The 21,647-nt window shown below is 46.4% G+C and overlaps 1 long non-coding RNA gene across 1 annotated transcript in view; it reads left to right on the top strand.

Annotated features, from left to right (window-relative positions):
- The window catches only part of LOC147709782 (uncharacterized), a 37,592-nt gene extending 16,483 nt beyond the window's left edge, over nt 1-21,109 (top strand). Inside the window, exon 3 of the long non-coding RNA XR_015296571.1 lies at nt 20,491-21,109. This is a non-coding gene — a long non-coding RNA (uncharacterized LOC147709782). The remainder of the gene's footprint in view (nt 1-20,490) is intronic.
- The last annotated feature ends 538 nt before the right edge of the window (nt 21,110-21,647 follow it).

Here is a 21,647-nt window from a genome sequence, read left to right as displayed (position 1 = left end):
CCATTGCCTGCGCAGTCAGACCGAGTTTATGATTTGCGCGACCGCGCGATGATTAAATCGCCTGAGAGGTTTCAGGCTTCTGACCAACGCTCTCCTCGTTCCTTTCAGGACTCATCGGCTCCATCAACCGGTGGTGGAGGGAGCGGCAGGGGCCGGGGTGGCCAGCAAGGACGTGGTCAGCCCCGCCCGCGTGCCGGTGGAGATCAGCAGGAAGGCTCTACGCCCAAGAGACCACAGTTTGCTACAAAGAAAGTCGCTGCCCTGACCGCGCATCGTTATGCCCCAGATAGTGAGAACGCGGCTTCGGAATCTGACGTGGGCTCTGACCTTGCTGGACAGCGCAGCAGAGATTACCATAGTGAGAGAGGCCCTCCGTCCACTGTTGAAGGTGACAGCGACTGATTCTTATGTTGTGATTGAAACTGCTGATACGCATGTTGCTCCTCCTGAACGTCTTTTTGAAATTGTCCTGTTAATTGAAGGTGACATGCAGCGAACTGTAAAAGGGGTATTTTGGGAAAATCTCTCGTCTACGTATGACATTTTGCTTTCGGAGGCTGACTGGCCCCCACCTTTTGTTCTCGCAGCTCCGCGAGGGGAGGAGGTAATCCTACCCAGCTTCGCGCACACTGTGCCGAGAGTGGAAGCGCTGCATTTTGCAGAAGAGTGGGCTCTGGCGCTTGCGCCGGCTGTGTACCGCAATCAATGTGGCTGGGATAAATTGTCACCAAGTCACGAGATTCCTTTACGGTCTCAGCCACAGCCTCAACCTCAATATCCCATACGGCGTGAAGCAAAAGCTTCAGTCGCAGCTATCCTTGAACAATTGGAATATCAAGGTGTAATTGAAACGTGTGTGTCACCGATGAATAATCCCCTTTTTACTGTAAACAAGCCGGACGTCTCATATCGTTTGGTTTTGGATTATAGGCATTTGAATTCGCATTGCCGTAACTGCGCAGTACAGAATACTCATGGCTCTGCGTTAGTGAATAGTCTTGAGCGTAAACGGTTCAAAACCACGCTCCACATTTCCAATGGTTTTTATGCCCATAGATTAGACGGTCTAAGTTCCCAATGGACCAGTTTTACATGCGGCGGTGTGCAAAAAATGTTTAGGCGACTCCCAATGGGCTACAAGAACAGTCCTGGAGTATTTTCCGCACGCATTGTCTCTCTGCTGGAGAGCTTCGACCCAGTTGCTTGTTCGTATGTGGATGACATTTATCTCACAGACGACGATCTTTGGGAGCATCTGTGTCGGGTAAATAGCATAATTTGTAACTTTGCTGACATAGGTTACAAGTTTAACTTTGCAAAATCGCACATTGCAGAGTACACAGTGTTGTTTCTAGGTTACGAGCTTAACAACGAAGGGAAGGGTTTAGCACCCCACTTCCTGGAGAAATGCGCACAGTTGCGCTCTCCGACAACACTGAAAAAATTACAATCTCTACTGGGCTTTCTGAATTTCGGGAGGACATACATTCCGGAATATGCCCAGCGTATCAAGCCTTTGTATGCTCTGATACAACCCTCTTTTTCCAAATCATGCTGGCTGCCTGAGCATTCGGCCATTCTGCAGTCTTTGCAGGCTGATTTGCTCGCTTCTGAATACTTACAGACTCGTGATAACCAAACCAACCTGGTGATAAGAATTATCCCTGGGGCGGTGGGTTTCACGTACCTGACTTTTAATGAAGGAGACACAGTACCTATTGCTTACAAGTCACACTTGTACACTTCGGCTGAATTGCGTTTTTCCACTGTGGAGAAAGTTTTAACGGCTGTGCAGATGGCAATTCTTAAGGAACGTGCCCTGTCCCAAGGAAAGCGCATGTTGGTTGTTACCCCGTGTCCTGCCTTAGAGGCGGTTACGAAAGCCAGTGTACCTAATTCCAAAGCTTTGCACCCTCGGTGGATTCAATGGGCTGCATCCTTGACGTCCCAGGATGTCACGTTTATTTTTGACGCCACTTTACGGTCGCAGGAGTATTTACAGTATGAATTTGTTCATCCTGCTCCTTTAGCAATGCGGCCGTTCGAGGATTTCCATTGCATCATTTACACTGATGGTTCGGTGCAGGTTGCGCATGGCTCTAAACATGCCTACGTTTCCGCTTGCGCCATTGTGGTCGGTGCCATGGTGAACGATGAGTTCAAGTCCAGTGTCGTGCACACGCAGACGCTTGGGGACTGCACCGCACAATTGGCAGAGGTTCGTGCTCTGATGCTTGCATTGGAGTACACTGATCCTAGTGTGACGACTTTGATCGTAAGTGATTCTTACTACTGTGTCCAGTCTTACAATGAGAACTTGTTCTTTTGGATTCAAAATGAATTTTGTGACTCCAAAGGTAGCACAATAAAACATAAAATGATCTGGGTCCGAGTGGCGGAACTGAAAGAGAAGCTGCCACTCGTGTTTGTGATTCATACTCTCGGTCATCAGCGCGTGGGGGTCCACGCTGTTGGCAATTCGCTTGCTGATGAAGCAGCGAAGTCAGCGGTATCAAAATACTTAGTTGCAGCGGTCACGAGGTCCAAAAGCAAAATAGATGATGACATTTTGGCAGCAGTTGCTGCTACGGAGACGGGAAATAAATATCCTGCGGGGTTCCCTTCTAAATACACATACCACTTAAGTCCCGATAAGGTTCCTTATGTGAAAATCCCTGAAGTTGGCGAACGTCTAGTTCCCAACTCGGATCGCAGAGCTGCTTTGATTACAGCGGCGCATGAAGGTGTGGCGTCTGCGCATGCGGGCGTCTCAGCCACTGTAACTCAGCTACAACAAAGATTCTGGTGGCGGGGACTGTACAAACAGACGCGCGATTATGTTCTTAAATGTGACATTTGCCAGCAGATTAAACCTTCAACTGCTGCGCGTCCGCCTCAGACGCAGTTGTACATCTCGAATAAACCGCTTGGATGCGTTTATTTGGATCACTGCGGTCCATTTTCTTCTGATACTGCATACAAGTACATCTTAGTAGCAGTAGATTCATGCACACGCTTTGTGTGGGTATGGCCACATCGGAGTGCTGATTCACGTACTGTCATTAAGGATTTGCGAGTCTTTGTGGGAATTTTTGCCTGTGGTACCTTCCATTCGGATCAGGGTCCGGCTTTTGCCTCTAAGGTGTACAAGGATGCTATGGTTTCGATGGGGGTCCAAGTCAAATTTTCGAGTCCCTACAGACCTGAGGGTAATAGTGTAGTTGAACGAATGAACCGCGACTTAAAGCAATCTTTGACAGCTCGAGTTATAGGCACTGGCAGAAACTGGTTAGCCCACCTCATAGGCGTGCAGCGTGCGCTTAATAATCTCCCTAGAAGGTCTCTGGGTGGGCGGACCCCATACGAAATGCTCTTTGGTATCAAGATGTATGTACCTGACCTCGATGGGCTAGACAGCAAGGCCCAGGCCACGTCCTTTGACGTAGATGAACATTGCAATGTTTTACAGAATCTACAAAAGACCAGAGACAGTCTTGCAAAGGAACATTTGCCCTCCACATCGGATGATGCGCTGCAGATCCCGGTAGTTGGCAGGCTACCCCAAGTTGGAGAACTGGTTCGAGAGAAGATCGATAACAAGAAAGAGTTTGGTCCCTCATATCGAGCACCGTTTCGAGTTCTTGGAGTGAAGGGCACAAGAACAGTCATTTTACCACCACTTCCAGGTCGTAAGGAAAACAGATTTATTTCTATTGACAATGTCAAGACACACAGGGTGGCCGATTCTTCATAGCATGACACCGGCTGTATCCTGTCCTTCCATGGTGAGGCACTCTGTGCTGGCTATTACATCTGGTGCAGAACAGGAGGTGTCCCTCGAGATGCCTGCCATATCCAGTCCTTTATTAAATACTATTCCTGATACTAACATTGATGAGCTAAACTACACTTATCCTGCTGATTTATCGATGCCTGATTTACAGACCCGTTTGGCAGGCCAGTCCAGATTCTCTTTTGACTCTGTTTCGGAACCTTCAAAGAAACCCACAAACATTGCAAGATATGCCACGTTGTTTAAAAAACATTTTTTAATTCCGCCTTGGACATACATTTGGTTGATCCTTTTTTCATTCTATCTTTTTATGTCAATTTGTTTTGTGTTTTATTTTTTCCGCCTGATTGATGGTCACTACATTAAAGAAAGAACAGGAATTCGGTACCTTAATGGAACATTGGCCCCTCTTTCCTCTTCACATTCTGCGCACAGACTGAAACGAAACTTAAATACAGTTAACATTACTGCTTGGCCTGTCCTTGATGGGATTGTGTGGGATGCGGTTAGGTTTCAGATACATGGGCCCACTGAAGTAATTAATGTTCCAAATGTGCTTAGAGTAAACATGGGAGATGTAATTAAACAAAATATACGTTCTGATGATTGGGATATTCAGGCCGTAGAAGCATTATTCTCTGATTTAAAGTATTATGCTGCCTTCGATGCTGAGGATCTGTACACAGATTCTATTAATTATGGTGATTTGTTTTGTTTTCAACACTATGGTAATCATTTTTTACATAAAACAAATTCCAGGAGGGTTGCTGTAAATTATACACAATGGGAACATTGCCCTACTCCATTTGGGGGCAGTTCCAATACGTTTCTGAAAAAATACACCTATTTTACAGACTTTAATCAATCTAATCCCGAGTCATTTTATTTTAAAATGACACAAAAGTCCATGTCCAAAGTTAGACTTACCGATACAAAATTGCTGTATTCGAAGTCCTTTCTAGACAGGTTGGCTGTAGATGGCTACGAGTTTTGGAAAGGAACAATTGACCTTAAATCGGTTTGGGGTACCAAAGATTGGCAGGTACAAGGCACTGAGGCTTTGCACCGTCCATGTCTCATCCCGAATCACATGTTGTTTTTAAATTCATCCATTTTCGAAACAACATGCTTTGGATTGGCTACTTCTAAAAAATTAAATACACCGACCATCCCAGATTTAGAGGAATATATAGGTTGGGGTAATTCTACTGATTTGTCCATTCATGAGTTGCAAACTCTTTTACACAATTCATCCTTTAACATTTCCAGTTTGGATTCCAAGGGTTGGCTGGTGTGGCATAGGAGTGCTGATTCTTGCCAACGCCGTTTTCTGGGTTTGGCTAAAGGGTTCACAAAAGTCAGACTCGATCCCCATTTTGAAGAAGACTATACTGTCACGACTTATTCTGTGGGGAAGCTGTGTCAGAATTGGTTACAACATTCCACATTAGCTGCAGTTAAACTACATCTATCTCTGTTAAATGATAATGTGGATTTGAACGATTTTATAAAAGGCCCAGCTAAAGGTAGATCTAAACGATGGCTATATGCGATTTACAATGAAATTTGGAAAGTTACCCAGGTTGAGGCTGCTAAACGCCTGAGAGCTATTGATCAAGCAAATTTAGAGAAGGTGCTTGCAGTTGTTGATAACAGCATTAACACGCTTTCTTCCCGAATTTACACGTTAAACAATATTGTGTCTTCTGTTGTTGACATTGTACATGATGAAGTGTCCGTGTTATATCATGGTCAAAATCAATTGCGTTCTGTGATGCAGTTTGCGTGGACACTACAGACTCTTAAGTCTGGTCGAGTGCCATGGAATTTTATGAACGTCTCATCATTATTTGCCCCATTTAATCTGACTGAAAAACAGCGCATGCTATCAATGAGAGATGCAACGTTTTCTATGTTACATATTGAAAGATTAGAATCCCTACCATTTTCTGTGGCTGAGGTGACTGCTGCGACATGGCTTATCCATGGTGTTATAACATTACCTTTTGCTTTGTATAAATTTACAAATTGTATGAAATATATAGCCATTGGGCGATATGAACCATTAGGCAGCGCTTTCCTCCATGAGACATGGTCTTTACCATACACTTACAGATGCCTTAAGGAGGGAAATGAAGTGAATCTGAATGGTGAAGAATGTACACAGTCGCCTGACCGCTCACTAATATGCAGACACATCCAGTTGCATGGTTCTTGTAATCAGGACAAACCTAATTTGGCCTGTGTTTTGAAAGGGACACCAGTTCCTGCGATAGTTCCCACGTTCACTTTGTTGTCCAACGGAAGATATTTACTTTTGAATAACGAGTTTTGTTGTGGGTTAGAGGCTGGTATCGCTTATGTGGTTACCGTGTCAGAAAGGGTGGTTTGCTGCAAGAATGTGTTGTACCCACCCACGCATGGGAATTCAGAAGTTTTAATTTGGCCAAGAATACCAACCTTGAGAGCTGAGTTCAATGGTTTAGGCCGTATAAGAGCCCTATTGTCTCAAAAGCAGGTGGCCCTGAGCTCTGCCCGCAAAACTTATGTCCTTCACATAGCAAACACACGCACAGAAGTACAAGCACTTTTAAGTACTGATTTGCCGTTTCATTTCTGCGAGCTGGTTCATCAAATCTTCAATGCCTCCTCCACAATGAGCCTGGCTCATTTTTTTAAAATGGTTAGCAGTGGTCTCGTGACTACATTTGAAAAAGTATTTGGTATTATCCCTGCGTTCTTTCATTCTATATTCGCTAGCCTGTTTGGCGGATTCCCTGTTTTGCTGGCTTTGGCTGCAGGCGTTCTGGTGATATTTTATTTTATAAAACATGGATGCCCATCCTGCGCAAGGAAACGCTCAGCCCCTACTGATGCAGTTTCGCAACCGGATGCTTGATTATTATGGATCCTTGCCGCTTGCGACATTAAGCACAGCTTTTGGATTATCCTTCAGATTTTCCTATTTCACCTGTGTCCAGCCTGTGTTTCATTGCCTGAGCTGTGATTTCGACTGGGCCATTGATTTGTGTCTCTGTTTACCGACTTCTCCTGACGTCAACTTTGATCAGCTGATGTACCCCGTAGTGGCTCACGAGTTGGTCTGTTCTGGCGAAAGGGTTATGGCTGTGGCAGCGATGTATGGACTAATGGGTCAGTGGGACATATTCGCAGCGGCGCATGACTTTCTGGCACAGAGCGTTCTCGAGAACCCACTGAGTTGTCCTCTGATGTTGCTAGAGGAATCGGTGTTGGAGGAGCACGTATGTTCTTTCCCATTGCTTAATTGGATGGCTGAACTGTTTTCGGATGATGGCAGTGATTTCATGTTGGAAGCTGTAGCTACCTATTTTGCATATTCATTCAACGATGAGTGACTCTGAACACTTCCATCATTATGGCACGTGACTTTTTAGTAATTCTGAATGGTGCCTTTTTCAATACGAACATTCGATTTTTTCATATGTTCTAGGCCTATTAATTGAAAGTAGGCCTCAAGTTCGACTTTTTATATTTTGTGTGGCCACTATAGGCATTCATACATACATTTTTGTGTTTTTAAGTTTTACATACATTTACATACATTTAGCTTGGCTCAATATCATTGAACTCTGCTTTCATGTCTAGCCTCTCATAGAGTATTGGCTTATATTTTTCTCTTTTAACAGTCCTCGGATCTTTGGGGGGGTGTCATATGGTTACTACGTTTCTATATATTGTGTTAAGTTAGCATGTGCTTATTAAATGTTTAAACGCCATATTTTCTTTCTGCTTCAGTTTGCACACGACACCTAATTGTTATTGTAGCTTTTAACCTAGACGAAAGATGTGATTTATTTGAGAATAATATGTTATTGCACTGGTATCAGTCGTGCTTGGTACACTTGGTACAACTGTCTGCACACTGAGAACTGCACACTCTCAGAATAACCTAACACAAGGTTGCTGCAGGCCTGATCCTCGCACCACGTTAGTCATAACACAAATAATGTTTGTGCCAACATTTGGCTCTACGTGGGTTTAAGATACAGTTACAGGGAATGAATCAACACACTTGATGCTGAGCATGCTGAGAGCTGGTAGCTGTTGATGTGATCTCCTCCTACTGAGAATTAGAGGTATGGGTCCGCCCTGCTAAGAACCCAGATGAGACCTTCTTAGATATAATATAATATGCTAATTAGGGTGCGCAAAATATAGATGATACAGAATTCTATAGATTTTTGCATCATAAAATGCTATCACCTTTTGCTTACTATGGATTAGTGACTATGCTGCTGACTCTGATTTTTATAATATGTATATTGATATTATACAAGATACTGCGTTTGAGAATGCTGCATTGAAAAATAAACATTTCAAACTTGCACGTGTATTCTTTGCCTCCCAGTTTCGGTTTGGAATGATAATATAACGAAAGAGTGTTCATGTGTTCCACGATACCTGAGGTATTCTAAGTTCATGTTCTGGATTGTCTAAGTCATTGGTAAGTTATTACTACCGATGAGACACTGTAGCTAGCTTGGTAAGGGGATTTCTGAAACAAAGGTGAGTTGTGGGTCACCCTAACTCACCCAGGTTCTAGATCTCTGTGCACAGTTCTGTGAGAGAACGGAAACCCTGCGACAACATATGGCAGACACTTCATCCTTGGAGAGCCCTCTTTGTATTTTCAACTTCAGGCACATCCACCAGAGGGGAAAGGCTGGTAGAAAAGGGGAGAGGCAAGTGCTGATGTTATAATAACACTGACCCTGTGTGACATGGGAGCACAGATGTGTGCAGATGCTCGAGGGAGTCGGTGTTCTGCTGCTTTGTCAGGTTTTGTGTCAATCCATCCAGGAGAGGGGAGGGGAGGCTGGAGGGAAGGGAGACAGCTTACATTTCCTTGTAGCTGCAGGAATCTCAGGTTGTGTGTCGATCCAGCTGGGGAGGCGGGGGCAGTTGTCTGTCCGCCTCTTGGTTTCTTTGTTGATGCATAAAATCTGACAGACACATGGTATGTGGAGAGTACCCTGTATATTCAACTTTGTGCAACTTCACTGTGAGCAGGTAAAAAGGGGGCACAAAAGTGCTAATTAAACCAGTGCCGTGTGACAACTCTTGACAACACTTGGCAAAGGCTTGGAGGGCTGTGGGTTCTATCGGTATATCATGTACTGAGTCACCTCCTCAAAGACAGGGGCGGAGTTAAAGAGGACGTCAATAGAATTCGGATTTGCTTATAACTTTGGTTCTGTTTGATGAATCTGCATTATAAGTATTAAGCAGTTAGCAAGGTGCACCAGGGCCAGTAGTTCAGGTTATCTCAAGCTATGTGCATATCCAATGGATGGAGAGTGAAAGGAAGGGTGGGGGGAGGGTTAAATATGTTTATATTTACTAATCATGTTTGCACTACTTCTTAGATTGACACAAACTGTGGCAACGACTTACCATGTTTAAGGGATCTGAAAAGTATTAAAAGTATACATTTGTCAGAGTTTGAGGAATTCACACAAAATGTTGAGCTTCCTGTTAAATCAAATTCTGAGCAGATCTGTCAAAGAGACGTAAAGATACATGGGTGGGCAATAAAGGCTCCATTCACTAATATGAATTTTGGCATGGACCACCTCAGGAGAAGTGAGTGCATAGACTCTGTGGGACTGGGCAACTACTACTGCTGGTGATCCTAAGAATGGGAAGAGTGTCCAGGAAGAAGGGTTTTGAGGTACTGCAGTTCGAGGACCCGGGTCACAACATGGAAGACAGGGAATCTGCATCTTGAGGTAGGGTATCCACACAGCCGCGGGACCCCTCCTTGGGTGACATCATGCAGGCCATCATGGCCTCGAGGGAGGCTCTGGAGAAGAGAATGGATTCCATCGGCTCGGTCCTTTCCCTGCTAAAGGATGACCACCGGAAACTCAAGGAGCGAGTGGCGTCTAACGAGACAACCATGAAGGACATTCCGGACACGGTCGCTGCCTTACGGTAGATGCTGAACAAGGTGGTGCAGAAGGTCCACGTATTGGAGGTGAGAGCGGAAGACAGCGAAGGGCGCTCCAGATGCAATAATCTCCGCATAATGGGAGACCCGGAGCGTGAGGAGGGATCCGATGCTGTTCAATTTTTGGAGACATGGATAAAAGCGTAGGTGGCGTGGGAGGGCCTCTCTCCATTTTACGTGCTGGAGCGCGCGCACAGAGTTCCGGCTCGCCCACCAAAGCCTGGGGCCCCACCGCGCCCGATGGTGGTGAGACTTCTACATTACCGTGACTGGGACTATGTTCTGCAGAGGGCCAGGGAACTACAGAATTTGCGAATTGGGAACAGCAAAGTAATGATCTTCCCGGACTACAGCAGAGAAGTGCAGGGCCCAAGAGCCTCTTTCTTAACAGTGAAGCGGAAATTGCGACAACTAAATCTACCTTACGCAATGCTGTTCCCGGCCCGGATACGAGTGTCTGCTGACAGAGGTATGCACTTTTTCCTCACACCGCCGGCCGCCTGGGACTGGCTGGAAACCCGGGGGAGCGTGGCGCGCGTTCACCACCTGCGGCCTTGCCTCGCAATCGCTCCCCTGCTACACTACCGACGCAACGGCAAGTCTCTCCCATGAACTGGCACCAGGAGCGGGACAAGGCAGTATTGGCGGTGGCGGCCATCAGCCACGGAGATCTTAGTCCAGCCAGTAACAATTCGGAACGCACGAAGAGTGGAGAAGAAAGCCCCAGTTCAAGCAGCGGCCATGGACTCTCGGAAGCCGATCTGCCAGAGGTTACCCCGTAAACAGAGGATGGGGTATTTGGCTGAAAGAGCAGCATTAACAGTGTGACTGAATTCACGATGTATCTGCGCTGCTTACTGGGCCTTCGGACCTTTTACCTGTATGGGGGCGGACTGCCTGAGCACGCCATGGGGGGGCCTGGATAGAGATATTGAACTATGGGAGGTTGGAGGGGGTTGAGAGGATATCTGGAATCATTGGGTTGACGTTCCAAGCAGCCTTAACTGTGTAGATTTTGTAAGCGCATTTTCTTTGTTTGTATGGGGTTGCCTCGTTGGGGGCCTGTCCTGGGGAGAGGGAGTTGGGAATGTTTTGATTATGGGGTTTGGTTCGGGGACCCGGGCATGTCATGGAGGTGGAAGTAATGGAACATTGTCTATGTCTTTGTCAGCAATGGGACCCGCATTAGGCTACACATGTCTCACATGGAACGTACGGGGTATGCATGCTATGAATCGGTGACACAAGATACACTCATTCCTAATTCGTAGGCGAGGGGGGTATTAATTTGGGTTAGAGCTGGGGTTCCCTTCCAATGCACAACACAATTGATTGACCCAGAGGGCAGATATGTGGTGATCCAGGGTTAACTAGATGGTAGAGACTTAACACTGGGATGTCTGTATGCACCTAATGTGGACCAACCCACCTTTTTCTCTCTTCTATCACACAAGCTAGCGACAGTCCTTGCAGGGTCGCTGTTACTTGGGGGCGATTTTAATTGTATCACAGATATTGACCTAGATCGCTCACACCCCCCCTCCCGAATGCACCCGCACATAAACTCGCTATGGCGCGTTCTACCTGGCAGCAGACTTGGGGTTTAGTAAACACTTGGCGGGCCCAAGATCCATTGGTTAAGGATTACTCCTTTTTTCTGCCCTGCACGAATTACACGTCCATCTAGACGCATTCCTTTGCTCCCCAGATGTGCACGGAGGTATTTGCAGTAGCGAGTATCTCACTAGAACTATCTCTGACCATAATCCGTTGCTAGCCCAGTTGAGATGGGGAAACAACACTTACAACACAACTTTTACAACGCACTACCTTTACAAAGAAACTTTTACAACGCAAAATCCATTACAACGCATGCCATTACAACGCAACCATTACAACGCATGTCACTACAACGCATACCACTACAACACATGTCATTACAACACAGTCATTACAACGCACACCATTACAACGCATACCTATACTATCCAACACTTACCCTACTGTTGCACCCCCTGGAGTTAGATTAGTAATTTTTACCCCTACACTATCCAATACTTACCCTACTGTTGCACCCCCTGGAGTTAGAATAGTACATTTTACCCCTACACTATCCAACACTTACCCTACTGTTGCACCCCCTGGAGTTAGAATAGTAATTTTTACCCCTACACTATCCAATACTTACCATACATGCAATGTAATGGTATGCGTTGTAATGGTATGCGTTGTAAATGTAGTATCCGTTGTAGTGGAATGTGTTATAAAGGTAGTTTCAAAGAATTTGTTGCAATGGCATGCGTTGTAATGGAATGCGTTGTAATGGATGTTGCTGTGTAAAACATGCGTTGTAAAGGTATGCGTTGTAAAAGTATGCGTTGTAACGACATACATCCGTTGGCATGGTCGCAGCTGTGCCCCAGAATCCCTGCTTGGAGATTGCTTCCGGACGCGCTTGAAGATCAAGTCTTCCGTACCACTATAGCCACGGCCATTGAAGAATATTTTCAGTTTAATGAGGGGGATGTGACTGTTGAATGGGACGCCTATAAAACGGTCCTGCGTGGGAGATGTATTTCGGCGGTGGCTGGGACTCGGAATGGCCTCCTACAAGACATTCAAAGGGATGATGACAGCTTGCGTACCCTTGAGAAGGAGTGCCCTGAAAATACGGTTAAGCAGGATGAATTATTAGAAGCAAAAGAAGCAGTGGCAGCGAATGTAGAACGTCTGCGGTGTTTTGATTATAAAGCCTATATCACACGGGCGCACTCAGAGCGAGATGAATCAGGGGCCCTTTTGGCCTGGTTGGCTAATCCGGCTCGTCACGGCTTAGTCATACTGGAGTTGAGGGACCAGATGGGAGTGGCCCGTTTTGATCAACAAGGGATAAATGAGCTGTTTTTTGACTACTACACAGAGCTATATCGTAGCCGTGTGCTCCCGTCTGAGGAAGATTTGCAGAGCTTTACGGGGGGACTGAACTTGCCACAACTGGGGGACGAAGATGCAAAACTGTTGGGGCGGAACATTGAGGTGCGAGAAGTGCGGGTAGCCATCAAAAGTATGGCCCGTAATAAAACTCCAGGTTCGAATGGCTTCCCAGTAGAATTCTATCTCACTTACATCGACCTCCTTGCCCCTAGCCTGGCGTGCCTATATAATGAAGCCAAGAAGTTAGGTAGGTTGCCTGACTCCACCAGGGAGGCGATCATTATTCCTTTATTAAAGCTGGGCAAACAACCTTGGGATAGAATGGCTTACCACCCGCTATCCATGCTCAACTTGGATTATGAAATCCTGAGAAGATACTGGCAACTCGGCTGCTTCCTCACATGTCCACACTGATACCTGCTTCTGAGGGCAACTCCTGGTGGGCTACTCGACCAATGTACGATGGCAGGAGCTTCAGGTCTTGATGGGCAGGATTTTCCCTCCGGAATATATGCGGGAGAGACAAAACACAGAGGGGTACAATCAGGTAGCCGTCTGTATACTAGATTGCCAGGAAACGCAGGGGGTGAGGGAGTCACCGGTGTTCTCGTGAAGGTATTTACAAATCGACTGATCTCGAGTGCACTAACGTGATGGAGGTGCAATAGGAAGGGATTGGGGAACAAAAGATGCGGGGAGTCACGGGGAGAGTGCTTCGGAAGAAAAAAATACCGGCACTAACTCTTCGTGGACCCGCCCTGCCTCCCTACCCAGCTCGACAACATGCATCTTACCTGGGAGAGCCACACTCCTCTGTGAGTGTGGCTGGGCAGCTCATGGAAACGTTTGCCTCCAGGCGTATCCTCTTCTTCGGCTTCTCTGCTTTACCGCTCGGCTTCACGTCCTCCTTCTCTTGGTTCACGGTCTTGGCACTCACAAACTTCCTCCTCGGTGTCGTCACACTCCGAGTCTTGGGTTTCCTCCTTTTTCTCCAACCGGCAGGTCGCAACGTCATCCCAGGGCAAGGCTCCCAGCTCAGACCACTCCCACTTAAAAGAGACGTCCTCGTAATCTTCTCTTTGGCGTCCACCTCGCGGCTCCGTGTCTGAGTTCCAGTCATTCTGGGTTAGTTGGAAAGAGGGGAGAGTTGACGTGTCAGCGACCCACCATCCCGTTGAAGGAGCTTTTCTTTCCATGAGCGGGGTCTCCCAGCTACATACCTCCCCCCCTGGTTTCTCCCGATCGAAGAGAAAAGAAGAGCGGGACAGAAAGTCTGCGTTACCATTTTCTTTTCCTTTCTTATGCTTAATGATCAGGGAATTGGGTTGTAAGAATAAAAACCACCTAAGAATTCTAGGGTTCCGGGATTTGTTCCTGTACATCCACTGTAGTGGAGCATGATCTGTATACAGGACAAAAGGTTTCCTTTCCAAATAATACTTTAACGTGTCCACAGCCCAACGTATCGCTAGACATTCCCTTTCTATGGTTGGGTATTTGGTTTCGCGAGGGTGCAGCTTTCGACTTATATAGAGTATTGGGTGTTCTAATCTGTCTGTACCTATCTGAGAAAGCACAGCTCCCAAGCCGGTATCTGAGGCATCTGTGGCTAAGAAAAAGGGTTCATCAAAATTCGGGGATATCAGTACTGCACTTGTAGTAATGGCCTTTTTTAGTTGGGTGAATGCCCGTCTGTTGGACTCCGAGAGGTGTTGTATCTGTGCCTTACTGGTGGTTTTTTAAAGGAGATCAGTTAAGGGGTAAGCTGTCTCTGCAAAGTTAGGTAAAAACCTTCTGTAATATCCGATCATCCCTAAAAAAGCTCTTAACTCCTTTTTGAGGAGGGAAAAGGGGTGTTTACTATTGTCTTAACCTTCTCTTCTTGAGGCGCAATGTCCCCTAGCATGTATCCGAGGTATTTCACTCTAGAGAACGCGGCCCTTGATTTCTTTGCATTGACATGCAGACCTGCTGTTTTCAGAGCTGTCAGAATGTTTTGGAGGTGTTCAATATGTTCGGGCCAGGAGGCACTGAAAATCATAATGTCGTCTAGGTATACGGAACAATACTTCGCATACGGACGTAGGATCTCATTCATCAACCTCTGGAAGGTTGCTGGGGCTCCATGGAACCCAAACGGCAGTACATTAAACTCATAGAGTCCATCATCAGTGGGAAAGGCTTTTTTACACTTGTCTTCTTCACGGCGAGGCACCTGCCAGTATCCTTTTGTTAGGTCTAGCGCTGTTATATATCTGGCCTCTCCGATTTTCTCGATCAATTCATCCACCCGGGGTATAGGGTATGCATCACAGGAGGATATGGCATTCAAGGCCCGGAAGCCCATGCAGAACCTGGAATAACCATTGGGCTTTGGAATCATGACAATAGGGGATGACCAACTACTTCGGGATGGGCGTATCACTCCCAATTTTAACAAATCCTGTACCTCTTATCTAACGTCTTGTCTCCTGGCCGCGTGTATTCGGTAGGGTCCTAATTTGACTTGTGCGCCTTCCTTTGTTTCAATCCGATGCTCTATGAGGTTGGTACGGCCTGGTTGGTCTGAGAACATAGGGGCGAAAGCTTGAAGGGCCGTCTGGAGTTCTCCTTTCATTTCAGGTGTTAACTCAAGTTCACGGGTAATTGATTTAGGGTAGAGGTTACTCCCGTCATTGGCAAACCAAACTGGGCTGGTTTTGGGAGGGGACCCAACCACTTTTTAAGAAGGTTGATGTGAAAACATTGGGTTCTTGATGGCAATATTTTTATTCTATAGGTGGTGTTGCCCAAGGTTTCTATGACCTGCTAGGGTCCCATCCACTCTTTGTGAAACTTCTTACCAGAGGAGAGCAACAGAACCAATGCCCAGTCTCCCTTTTTCATACGTCTCCACTTCTTTCCACTGTTGTAATATTCGGCTTGTTTTTGTTGACTTTTCTCTAAGTTGGAGTACGCCAAGTCTCTCAACTTTCCCAACTTGCTTCTTAACATTTGTGTGTATTCCAGTATTGACCTCTGTTCCGCACTATCCTCACTTTCACAGGCCTCCCTTGTTATCTCTAACAAGGTTCTTGGCTGTCTCCCGTATAAAAGCTCGAAAGTAGAATACCCCGTACTGCTTTGGGTTTGCGCTCTGAGTATATACAAGGCCAAAGGCAATAGAAAATCCCATTCCTTATTTTCTAAAGTCAGCATCTTGTGCAGGGTGGTTTTTAAGGAGTGGTTATAACTTTCGACCAGACCATCTGTCTGGGGATGGTAGGCCGAGGTCCTAATTTGTTGGATGTTTAGGATTTTACATACTTCTTGCATGAGACGAGAAACAAATGGGGTTCCCTGGTCTGTTAGTATTTCTTTCGGGAACCCCACCCGGAAAAACAACTCTATGAATTTTTACGCTATGTTCTTGGTGGCGAAAGCTTCAGGAAACCACGTGGTATAGTCAACTATCACCAGTGCATATATGTTGTCTTTAGCTGTTCTAGGAAGTGGCCCAATCAGGTCCATTCCCACCCTTTCAAACGGAGTCCCTATGATAGGAAGGGGCTGTAGGGGTACTGCTGGGGTTTGCTTAAGTTTTGTTTTTGACACACCTCACATGTTTTACAAAACTCAGAGGCCTCTTTATAAATACCAGGCCAGTAGAAATTTTTCAGAATGTTCTGTAGGGTATTTTCTGAGCCTGAATGTCCGACCGTTATATGCGTGTGGGCGTAATAGAGAACTTGTTCTCTAAACTGTTTGGGTACCAACAACTGCTTTGGTTCGTGGGCTTTGCTCTCCCTATATAGTAACTCATTTTCGATGATGAATCTTGGGAAGGATACAGTAGGACTGGACTGACCAACATGAACCATTTCCCAGGCATTAAACAGGGATGCATCATTGGCTTGGGCAAATTTGAAGTTTCTATCCAAAACCCATGAGTCAAACGCCAGCAGGGCTGGGGCTAGGCTTTCCTTTCCTTTTGGGGCTTCCCTCATTTCTTTTTTAAACATGGTCATAAAGTTGGGATTATCTACCCCGATAATCAGGTCTTCTGGGAGTGACTCGATAACTCCTACCTTTACTTGGCAGGGGGGGCCTACCCATGGGATACAGAGTTACGAGCGCTACTGGGTAGGGTTCTACATCCCCATGGACGCATCTTATATGTACTACTTGCCCGGGAAGGATCTGACCTGAAAGGACTAGTGAATTCTGTATAACTGATTGCCTGCAACCTGAATCTAGCAAGGCCTTTATGGTTTTTTCATTCACTGTGACACATACGTAAAAGGAAGTCCCCATCTCGATGGTGTACATCACGGCTCGAGGAACGTAACCGACCTCCATAGGTTCCTCTGGGAGTTTTCTTCTGGGGCAGAGGCGAGCGGTATGGCCCCATTCACCGCACTCATAGCATTGGGGCACTTTCAGAGGAGGGACATCTATTTTGAAAGGACGTTGTCTTGCTGCTTCCAACTCCGGTTTAGGTATCTTTTCAGTTTTTTGTGTAGGATTGGTTTTTTCCACCTCCCATGGCAAAGCTCGGGGTTGAGCCCTTGAGTAGTTCACAGCCATCTCTATAGCTTGGGCGGGGGTGAGCCCTAAGTGCTGTCGTAACCATCTTTGCGTACCGTAATGCAGGGCTTCCATAAACTGTTCGAGGTAAATACTGTCCATTATTTCTTCCTTACTTCGGCTTTCTGGACGCAGCCATTTGTCTGCAGCTGCTTTTAGTCTAAAGAACAATGTCTTTGGGGTTTTCACCGTGGACTCCCTTTTCTCGCCGGAATCTCATCCTGTAGGCTTCTTCATCTAGCCCAAGGTGGTCTAGGATCAGGATTTTGATATCCTTGTAAGGAGTGTCCCCGGTCGGGTTAGCTACTTGGTAGGCCTCCTGGGCAGGCCCTGTCAATAAGGGTTCTAAAAAAAGAGCCACTTCTCTTCGGGCCACCCGCACGCTCTTGCAGCCCTTTCAAAGTTGGTAAGAAAATCACCGGGGTCTTCTCCCGTTATGTATTTTTGTAGCGCTACACCAGACGGGTGAGGCATAGGGGGTCGTCTCTCTGTAACCCCAGTGGCTCCTGGTTCTTTAATTGCTTTCTGTAGGCCTTCTAGCTGAACAGTCATAGCCCTTTTAAACACTTCTCGGTCCGCCTGCGCCGAAGTAATTTGGCACTCGATGGCCCACTCCAGCTTTTCCTGTCCCTTGATAAGTTGTTGAATTAGCTGGAAGGGGGAGATCCCACTTCTGACACCAGTTGTGGCGGGGTCGGAGAAAGGGACCTGAGACTGGATCTAGGTAGGTAAGGTTCTATTTTTACAAAGGACTTCTTTTTCTTAGATAGCCTTTCCCGAGTATGAGCAGTGGGATCCGTTGTGGCCTCGATGTTCGGGACCCGCTTCTGAGGGCAACTCCTGGTGGGCTACTCGACCAATGTAGGATGGCTGGAGCTTCAGGTCTTGATGGGCAGGATTTTCCCTCCAGAATATATGCGGGAGAGACAAAAGACAGAGGGGTACAATCAGGTAGCCGTCTGTATACTAGATTGCCAGGGAACCCAGGGGGTGAGGGAGTCACCGGTGCTCTCGTGAAGGTATTTACGAATCGACTGATCTCGAGTGCACTAACATGAGGGAGGTGCAATAAGAAGGGAGGAGGGGAAACAGAAGATGCTGGGAGTCACAGGGAGAGTGCTTCGGAAGAAAAGAATACCGGCACTAACTCTTCGCGGACCCGCCCCGCCTCCCGACCCAGCTCGACAACCTCTGTTGTACCTGGGAGAGCCGCACTCCTCCGTGAGTGTGGCTGGGCGACTCGTGGAAACCTTGGCCTCCAGGCGTATCCTCTTCTTCGGCTTCTCTGCTTCTCCACTCGGCTTCGCGTCCTCCTTCTCTTGGTTCACGGTCTCGGCACTCACGAACTTCCTCCTCGGTGTCGTCACACGCCAAGTCTTGGACTTCCTTCTTTTTCTCCAACCGGCAGGTCGCAACGTCATCCCAGGGCGAGGCTCCCGGCTCGGACCACTCCGACTTAAAGGAGCCGTCCTCGTCGTCTTCTCTTTGGCGTCCACCTCGCGGCTCTGTGTCTGAGTTCCAGTCATTCTGGGTTGGTTGGAAAGAGGGGGGAGTTGACGTGTCTGCGACTCACCATTCTGTTGAAGGAGCTTTTCTTTCCATGAGCGGGGTCTCCTGGCTACACTGGGTTTCCTACTAGCCAAGAGAACCATAACCTCCCAGTGGAAAGCAAAAAAGGGCCCCAGTTTAGATAAATGGAGAGTTGAATTTCGTAAGTGGGCAGACTGCAAGGGTGCTGTCCGGCTACAAATTGCACACAGAACGGGTAGTGAACAGGCGTTAGAGAGGGCGAGAGCCTGGGGAAGACTGTTCATGGAACTTACGCCCTCTGAGGATGGGGATGGTGAGGCCCCAGCAAATAGACTCGAGGTGCGCCCACTATAGTATATCTAAGTGCTTACTGGAGCCTCATCTTGACCGGATGGCAAACTGCTACCCCTTCCCGTAAGTGAGATGCTTAATACCACATTGTATCCATTGGTCCCATTGCTAGGCACGCTCAGGGTTATAGGCAAATTTACATTCCGGTGAAGACACTACAACACGCCTGGGGGGGAGGGTGGAGTGAGTTGCGGGAGGGAGGAGAGGGGGGAATGGTTGGGGGGACTGAGGCTGGTTGGGGCTAGGGAGGGGGTAGTTGTTGAGGGACTTTTCTTCAGCATCCAAGCATGGATTACAATGACACTGCTGCAAAGAACTATATACAAATGAGACAATGGTCTTTCCTATGGAAATTTGGCTTAACTAGTGCCTACCTTGTGGAATGCAGACGATTATGACTGATATGTCACTTACTAATGCAATGTCTTTTTGTGTTATCAACCTAATAAAAATTGTTTTTAAATGAATTTTGGCATGGATAGTGTGTTGCAAACAATAACTGGCACATTTGGGGCTTTTTCCTTTAACTGTGTGTTTTTTCATGAATATAAATACATTAACAGGCAGCAGCAAGAACATCTAAAGAGCATCTTTGCAGGATTTGTGGACCCGGAATCATGTCCAAGACCACAATGGAGGGTTCAGCGTAGGCTCCTGAAACTTGCCCTGGAGTCACGGTTCCTGGCTCTGAAGCTGGCCATGGGTTTGCAAACCCAACACTGAGATTCACAAACCCTAATAAAAACAAACCTAAAATGGCTTGGCCAGAGCCGAGCTCTGTAGCCAAACGCTGTGTTCAGTGAGCAGTGCAGTCCGCAGTGGTGGGGCGCAGGCCGACAAACCCCCGCTGTGCCCGAACACAATCCATACACAAAATGCAAAGCTTATGACCTCGCAATGGGCACTATTCACAAGGTTAACCTTGCACACATGAGTGATTTTGAGACTTACACATTTCAACCTCCTGAAAGAGGAAGTGGAGCCAAATATATGGGTGTATGATACCACTGCAAAAAGAAACTGTAACAAGTCAAACACCAGATATGGCCTACTGCAGGTACTGCATCCTCCTCCTCACAGAAACCAATGCAAGTAGGAACTCAAAATAAAACCCCATAGGAAATAATGTTAAATTAAATTATTTAAAATAATAATAAATAAAAATAAATATTGTTTATAAACTCCAGTGCATATACATTGTAGGAGCGAACAGTAAGTAGAAAGTAGATGAGGATAGTTGTTACAATGGAGGGTGGTTAGCTTGATTGTTTATATCTTTACAGATTCATAATTGTATTGATTTTATTCTTCATTTGCTCCTTAGGTGAATCCACTCGTGCACCACCCTTTATCCATGACTAGCTCATGCTCCGTTCGTGCTTGTCACTGGAGGCACCGGACAGATCTCGCATCAAGAATCCTTTCCAGAGTCCACTACAAGAAGGACTCTTCGATGAGGGAAGGATGTGCTTCGCTGACTCCTCTGCATCTTGCTGATCAAACCCCCTTGACACAGAACATTAGACAGCCTTGAGTGAGCACACATTATTGGGTAACCCCCTGTACATTTCAGGTCACGTGTGGCAGACAGACTCGTGTGCCTGGATAAGATCTTCCCCTGGTCTTCTGAAGATAGATTTGCATAGCCCATCTCTGACAATACCTTCTAGCTTGCTTAGCGGTGGGGCACTCTTTAGGGATCATACAGAGACCGAAGCACATCATTAGTGTCTGATAAGAGTATTTGATGAGCCAGACACAAGGACTGTTTTACTTTTGAAAATACCAGCTGATCCACCTGTCTGTCTTCCATCTGTATCCTTGTCTTGTACACCGTGTTACTGTTTCAGAGGAAATAGAAAACACCTTGCTTGTCGTTATGTAATTGATTAAACATATGTTGGAACTTTAAATAAGCATTAAAATATGAATGCCCCAGGTTAGTAGATTGTTGTTCTTATTTGCACTACATATTTTATTTATTTATTATTTATTTATTTATTATTAGACTTGTAGAGCGCGAACAGCTACCCGTGCGGGTTTCCCGGCGCTGATTGACATTTTAGCATAGTAGTCCAGAGGGAGTTAAAGCGCAAAAGCCAGGACTTAAAGGCTTTGCAGCTTTCCGAAGGGAAATTATTGAGCAAAAAGCCAGGTCTTAACGGCCTTGCGGAAGCGAAGATGGCAGTGCTCCACTCGTAGGTCTAAAGGAAGAGAATTCCAAAGTCTGGGTCCCAGTACAGAAAAGGAACGACCGCCCACTCTGGTGAGCCTAAACTTAGGCACACAGAAAAAATGTTGGGAGGAAGAACGGAGGGAGCGTGTGGGAACATAGGGTTTAACGAGAGATTGGAGATAGGTGGGGGCAGCTTCAATCTTTATCTTATGCATAAAGCATAGTGTTTTAAATTTAACTCGTTTATCAAGGTTGAGCTAATGGAGTTGTTTGATGCGTTCGGAAATTGGATCATATTTCCGACA

The sequence above is a fragment of the Lissotriton vulgaris genome, chromosome 6 (genome assembly GCF_964263255.1).
Source record: "Lissotriton vulgaris chromosome 6, aLisVul1.2, whole genome shotgun sequence".
Classification (NCBI taxonomy): Eukaryota; Metazoa; Chordata; class Amphibia; order Caudata; family Salamandridae; genus Lissotriton; species Lissotriton vulgaris.
Note: the sequence above shows the minus strand (reverse complement) of the source record. Positions and strands in the feature narration are given on the sequence as shown.